The sequence below is a fragment of the Anastrepha ludens genome, unplaced genomic scaffold (assembly GCF_028408465.1).
Source record: "Anastrepha ludens isolate Willacy unplaced genomic scaffold, idAnaLude1.1 ptg000022l, whole genome shotgun sequence".
Taxonomy (NCBI): Eukaryota; Metazoa; Arthropoda; class Insecta; order Diptera; family Tephritidae; genus Anastrepha; species Anastrepha ludens.
The window spans coordinates 195,001-202,500 of NW_026530033.1; the positions used below are offsets into that span (position 1 = coordinate 195,001).

Sequence of the window (7,500 nt, forward strand, 5' to 3'; positions counted from 1 at the left end):
GAAAGACTTCCATGGTAGTACGACTATAAAACAGAAAAGAAAACTCTTCCGATATCTCTCGACGGCTTCTTTATGGTCGTTCCTGTTGCCAGGATGAGCACAAGGCCCATTTTTAATAACAAACGGATACTCAACAGGTTACGGAATTGGAACCGTATTCCCTTTCGTTCAAAATAATTCAAGTATTTAATTATTTTTTAATATATATATATAAATTTTATTAATATTTTTTTTTATTAAAAACTTGAAAATTTTCGGCTTTCGCCTTGAACTTAGGACCGACTAACTCGTGATCAACCACTGTTCACACGAAACCCTTCTCCACTTCAGTCCTCCAAGGTCTCATTCGATTATTTGCTACTACCACCAAGATCTGTACCAATAGCGGCTCCATGCAGGCTTACGCCAAACACTTCTAAGCACACTATTGTACCCTCCTACTCACTAAAGTTTCAAAATTTATAAATCAATCGAAATTGTTTTATAAATCATCTACTTTAGCGGTAATGTATAGGTATACAACTTAAGCGCCATCCATTTTAAGGGCTAGTTGCTTCGGCAGGTGAGTTGTTACACACTCCTTAGCGGATTACGACTTCCATGTCCACCGTCCTGCTGTTTTAAGCAACCAACGCCTTTCATGGTATCTGCATGAGTTGTTAATTTAGGCACCGTAACATTACGTTTGGTTCATCCCACAGCGCCAGTTCTGCTTACCAAAAGTGGCCCACTGGGCACATTATATCATAACCTCAACCTTCATATCAAGAAAGGTGAGGTTCTTACCCATTTAAAGTTTGAGAATAGGTTAAAATCGTTTCGACCCTAAGGCCTCTAATCATTCGCTTTACCAGATAAGATTATTTTATATAATTTTTAAATGCACCAGCTATCCTGAGGGAAACTTCGGAGGGAACCAGCTACTAGATGGTTCGATTGGTCTTTCGCCCCTATACTCAATTCTGACAATCGATTTGCACGTCAGAACTGTTTCGGTCTTCCATCAGGGTTTCCCCTGACTTCAACCTGATCAAGTATAGTTCACCATCTTTCGGGTCACAACATATATGCTCAAGGTACGCTCCAGTTAGAGGTATAAATAATAATAAATTATCATTATACATAACTATATGGAACGCCCCGGGATTGAATTAATTGACTATTTAAGAAAATAGACTAAAAATTAATCCCATTATATTTTTAAGTTAAGTTAATTATGCCATTAAGTTTAATATAACTCAATGACTTGCACATATGTTAGACTCCTTGGTCCGTGTTTCAAGACGGGTCCCGAAGGTATCCTGAATCTTTCGCATTGTTAATCATATAAATGCATACAAATAAATATTAATATCATAGATATTAAATTTTTTGTAAAATTCAAAAAATGAATTTTAGCATTATATATAATAAAATCTATCAACACTTTATCAAATCATTAGTATTTATTCTATGTTAATATGCTTAAAAAGCAAATTAATTTAAATAAACTTAATATCACCAATGATCTTTTGATAAATACTTTATTATGTTAATAGATTACAATGTCCTTATATGAAAAAAATGCACATTATTTTTAATTATTTAATGATGAATTTTTCATAATGGATATTCAGGTTCATCGGGCTTAACCTCTAAGCAGTTTCACGTACTATTTAACTCTCTATTCAGAGTTCTTTTCAACTTTCCCTCACGGTACTTGTTTACTATCGGTCTCATGGTTATATTTAGTTTTAGATGGAGTTTACCACCCACTTAGTGCTGCACTATCAAGCAACACGACTCTTTGGAAATATCTTTCTAGTAATCATTAACGTTATACGGGCCTGGCACCCTCTATGGGTAAATGGCCTCATTTAAGAAGGACTTAAATCGTTAATTTCTCATACTAGATATTAAGATATTCCATACACTGCATCTCACATTTGACATATAGACAAAGTGACTTAGTGCTGAACTATTTTCTTTTCGCTCGCCGCTACTAAGAAAATCCTTGTTAGTTTCTTTTCCTCCCCTCATTAATATGCTTAAATTCAGGGGGTAATCCCATATGAGTTGAGGTTGTTTTAAAATATTTTTTATCTTCTCACAATTTAATAAATAATTATATCATCTTTTCATCTCTATTTTTCTTTTTTCCTTTTATATAAATATATATTATAAATAATAATTATGTAAAATGAGGCAATTCTAGAATAAAAAAAATTAATTTTTATGCTAGACATTCCTCCTTTAATTACATATATAAATTAATATTTTATATATATATAAATAATATGAAAATTTTTTAAAGAGAATACTTAGATTCAAAATTTTTTTTATTTCATTTTATTTGAGAGGATTTTTTTTTTTTAAGAATATATTAATAAATAAAAAATTCATTATATATCTTTATTTTTTTGCTATTAATATTATGAATTATTTAAAATCCAATAATATACACATTTGCTTAAATTCAATTATTTTTATAAAAGAATAAGCAACTTATTTAGCATAGTCTTACAACCCTCAACCATATGTAGTCCAAGCAGTACTTTAAAATTTAATTTAATGTACATAACAGCATGGACTGCGATATGCGTTCAAAATGTCGATGTTCATGTGTCCTGCAGTTCACACGATGACGCACAGTTTGCTGCGTTCTTCATCGACCCATGAGCCAAGTGATCCACCGCTTAGAGTATTTTTTTATTTATTTTTATTTATAACAAATGTCAATTTTTTTTTGCATATATTAATTGAAAGAGTAAAATTAAATAATAATAATAATAAAATATAAATTGATTTTCTTTCAATAATATATATCAAATATATTTAACTCTAAACATTTTTATTAAGTTGCGAATGTCTTAGTTCAACAATAATACAGTGGTGGTATTTATTATGTTTGATTATTTTGTATTTTTTTAATCATTTTATTTATATATAAATATAATAATAAATATATACCACTTTTGTTATTGTGAACAAATTAACTTATCATTCAATCAAATGAATAATAAGTACAACTTTCTATTTTCATGTTTAAAGGTTTTTAAAAGAAAAAATAAGAAAAAACATTACAAAATGTACCATCATATTATATTTAATATGATATAATTGATGGATAACAAATTGAATGAAAAAGAATAAAAAGAATATGGATTCAAAATAATTATAAATTTTTCTTTTTTTTCTTTTTTTCTTTTGTTTGTTTTTGTTTTTATTTGTTTTGGCATTGTTTGTTTTTCTTACGGATATGGAACACAATAATGATCCTTCCGCAGGTTCACCTACGGAAACCTTGTTACGACTTTTACTTCCTCTAAATAATCAAGTTCGGTCAACTTTTGCGAAACAACCGTGACACACGAGGCGTCACAGTGATCACGTCCGGAGACCTCACTAAATAATTCAATCGGTAGTAGCGACGGGCGGTGTGTACAAAGGGCAGGGACTTAATCAATGCGAGTTAATAACTCGCACTTACTGGGAATTCCAAGTTCATGTGAACAGTTTCAGTTCACAATCCCAAGCATGAAAGTGGTTCAGCGGTTTACCCGGACCTCTCGGTCTAGGAAATACACGTTGATACTTTCATTGTAGCGCGCGTGCAGCCCAGGACATCTAAGGGCATCACAGACCTGTTATTGCTCAATCTCGTTACTGCTAGACGCAATTTGTCCATTTAAGAAGCTAGTGTCCTTATAATGGGACAAACCAACAGGTACGACTCCACTTATATAAACACATTCAAACACTTGTACATTCAAGATGTACGCATGAAAGAAGGCTATATAAGTTTCAACATCATAATCCTGAAAGCATCTATTTAATATATTTGAGTCTCGTTCGTTATCGGAATTAACCAGACAAATCACTCCACGAACTAAGAACGGCCATGCACCACCACCCATAGATTCGAGAAAGAGCTATCAATCTGTCTTACACGCTTATGTTCGGACCTGGTAAGTTTTCCCGTGTTGAGTCAAATTAAGCCGCAGGCTCCACTCCTGGTGGTGCCCTTCCGTCAATTCCTTTAAGTTTCAGCTTTGCAACCATACTTCCCCCGGAGCCCAAAAGCTTTGGTTTCCCGGGAAGCGACTGAGAGAGCCATAGTAGTAGCTACACCCAATTGCTAGCTGGCATCGTTTATGGTTAGAACTAGGGCGGTATCTGATCGCCTTCGAACCTCTAACTTTCGTTCTTGATTAATGAAAACATCTTTGGCAAATGCTTTCGCTTAAGTTAGTCTTACGACGGTCCAAGAATTTCACCTCTCGCGTCGTAATACTAATGCCCCCAAACTGCTTCTATTAATCATTACCTCTTGATCTAAAAACCAATGAAAGTAGAACAGAGGTCTTATTTCATTATTCCATGCACAAAATATTCAGGCATTTGGAGCCTGCTTTAAGCACTCTAATTTGTTCAAAGTAATTGTAGCGGCCCACAACAACACTCGATGAAGAGCACTGAAGTAGGTTTAAATAGGAGGAATATATAAAAAATACATTGTATTAATTATATATAAGAACTCCACCGGTAATACGCTTACATACATAAGGTAATGTACATACCACAATATATAGTTGTACTACCCGTATGAAGCACAAATTCAACTACGAACGTTTTAACCGCAACAACTTTAATATACGCTATTGGAGCTGGAATTACCGCGGCTGCTGGCACCAGACTTGCCCTCCAATAGGTCCTTGTTAAAGGATTTAAAGTGTACTCATTCCAATTACAGGGCCTCGGATATGAGTCCTGTATTGTTATTTTTCGTCACTACCTCCCCGAACTGGGAGTGGGTAATTTACGCGCCTGCTGCCTTCCTTAGATGTGGTAGCCGTTTCTCAGGCTCCCTCTCCGGAATCGAACCCTGATTCCCCGTTACCCGTTGCAACCATGGTAGTCCTAGATACTACCATCAAAAGTTGATAGGGCAGACATTTGAAAGATCTGTCGTCGGTACGGGACCATACGATCTGCAAGTTATCTAGAGTTCAACCAATTTAACGATCAAATGATCGCTTGGTTTTAGTCTAATAAAAGCACACGTTCCATAAGGTCCGTGTTTATATTGCATGTATTAGCTCTAGAATTACCACAGTTATCCAAGTAACTGTTAACGATCTATGGAACCATAACTGATATAATGAGCCTTTTGCGGTTTCACTTTTAATTTGTTTGTACTTAGACATGCATGGCTTAATCTTTGAGACAAGCATATAACTACTGGCAGGATCAACCAGAATAATATATATATTTGTTTATATATTTTTCTTTGTTTTTCATATTTGAAAATTTCATAAATTACGGTGTATATAAAAAGTAAAGGGGAAAACGCACATACAATAGAACGTAATTTTAATAACACAATTTATGTATCATCTCATCATCATCATCATTATTATTATTATTATTTATTAATAATGTGCTTTTATTTGTATAAAATATTTGTATTTTATTTGGTCTTCTTCTTTGTTGTGTTTTTCTTTCATTTTCTTTCGTTCAATGTGCGCTCCCGCCGACCCCTTTAGCTTTTCTTATCAGAATTCAAAAACCGTTTTTTATGAAAAAGAATTTTCGTTCTCTATATATATTTTGTATAAAAATATAAGAACGATATTTCTTCTTAATATTTGCCAATTTTCAAATGTATCATTTTTAATAACATTTTACTTTTTCTTCAAATGCATTTTTAATGTAATAATTTCATATATTACATAATTTTTCTCTCTGAATTGAAATTAATAATTCCATAATTCTATTTTTTAATCATAAATATATATATGATTGAAAAAATTTCTCCTTTTTTCTTTTGTTTAAAATTTAGTTTTTCTTATAATTTTTATTTGTTTTGTTTTTTTTTTTTCTTCATCTGTTTAATTTCCTGTATGTATACAAGAAACAAACAGTTGAGGATAATTTCTATGTAATGCTAGTATAGAATATAAAATTTTGAATTCAAAAATTTATTTCTATTTAAACTAACTATAGAATACCAGGAATAAAATACAATGACACCAATATGCCAAGGTTACATTCCATAATATGTTAGTATAGAATATAAATTCTTCATATATGTATATATATTCGAAAATTGTTTCTATTTAAACTAACGTATGGAAAACCATGAATAAAATCACAAATACACCAATATGCCAAGGCAACAATCAATAGTTACATTCCATAATATGTTAGTATAGAATATAAATTCTTCATATATGTATATATATTCGAAAATTGTTTCTATTTAAACTAACGTATGGAAAACTATGAATAAAATCACAAATACACCAATATGCCAAGGTAACAATCAATAGTTACATTCCATAATATGTTAGTATAGAATATAAATTCTTCATATATGTATATATATTCGAAAATTGTTTCTATTTAAACTAACGTATGGAAAACTATGAATGAAATCTCACAATACACCAATATGCCAAGGTAACAATCAATAGTTACATTCCATAATATGTTAGTATAGAATATAAATTCTTCATATATGTATATATATTCGAAAATTGTTTCTATTTAAACTAACGTATGGAAAACTATGAATGAAATCTCACAATACACCAATATGCCAAGGTAACAATCAATAGTTACATTCCATAATATGTTAGTATAGAATATAAATTCTTCATATATGTATACATATTCGAAAATTGTTTCTATTTAAACTAACGTATGGAAAACTAGGAATAAATCCACAATATCACCAGTTTAACATAACTCAAATTCGTGTTTCATATAGTTATGATTCGATTTATATGCTTCAATATCATTGGTTAGTTAAATGTTGATATTTTCATATTATTCACATGCCTTCACCGTGAGTGTTTTTTGCCATGCACACCACACATTGTGAAAAATGTATGGGAAAAATTCAATTCAATACATTTCAGTTTGATTTCATATAATTCAATTACATTTTATATATTTCAATAATACCATCAACTTAACTAAATATATATTAAAATACTAAATTATATATATGATGATATTTTCCATATATTTGAAATGTCTTTATTATAATTTATTCAGTTTATCATATGAATGTATTGTGTTAAATTTTACTTTCATACATTTAATCGAATTTAGTTTCATATAAATTCGATTCGATTTTCTTTCATATATCTCACTTGCCTTCACCGTGAGTGTTTCTGACAATGTACACAACGCATTGTGAAAAATGTATGGGCAAAATTTTGTTAAATTTTACTTTCATACATTTAATCGAATATAGTTTCATATAAATTCGATTTGATTTTCTTTCATATATATCTCACTTGACTTCACCGTGAGTGTTTCTGACAATGTACACAACGTATTGTGAAAAATGTATGGGCAAAATTTAACTTAATACAATTCAATATATTTCAAATGTTTTTCTTATATATTTATTCAGTTTATCATATGAATGTATTGTGGTAAATTTTACTTTCATACATTTAATCGAATATAGTTTCATATAAATTCGATTTGATTTTCTTTCATATATAT

The 7,500-nt window shown here is 30.8% G+C and overlaps 2 non-coding genes and 1 pseudogene across 2 annotated transcripts; all 3 read right to left on the reverse strand.

The window, feature by feature from the left end:
• Nucleotides 1-2,064, reverse strand: part of LOC128870731 (large subunit ribosomal RNA) — a 4,513-nt pseudogene extending 2,449 nt beyond the window's left edge.
• Nucleotides 2,065-2,502: 438 nt separating this feature from the next.
• On the reverse strand, nt 2,503-2,683 carry LOC128870701 (5.8S ribosomal RNA). The gene has a single exon (XR_008455438.1). It is a non-coding gene; the product is annotated as a 5.8S ribosomal RNA (ribosomal RNA).
• Nucleotides 2,684-3,249: 566 nt separating this feature from the next.
• Nucleotides 3,250-5,240, reverse strand: LOC128870722 (small subunit ribosomal RNA). Its single transcript, XR_008455458.1, has one exon. It is a non-coding gene; the product is annotated as a small subunit ribosomal RNA (ribosomal RNA).
• Between the last annotated feature and the right edge of the window lie 2,260 nt (nt 5,241-7,500).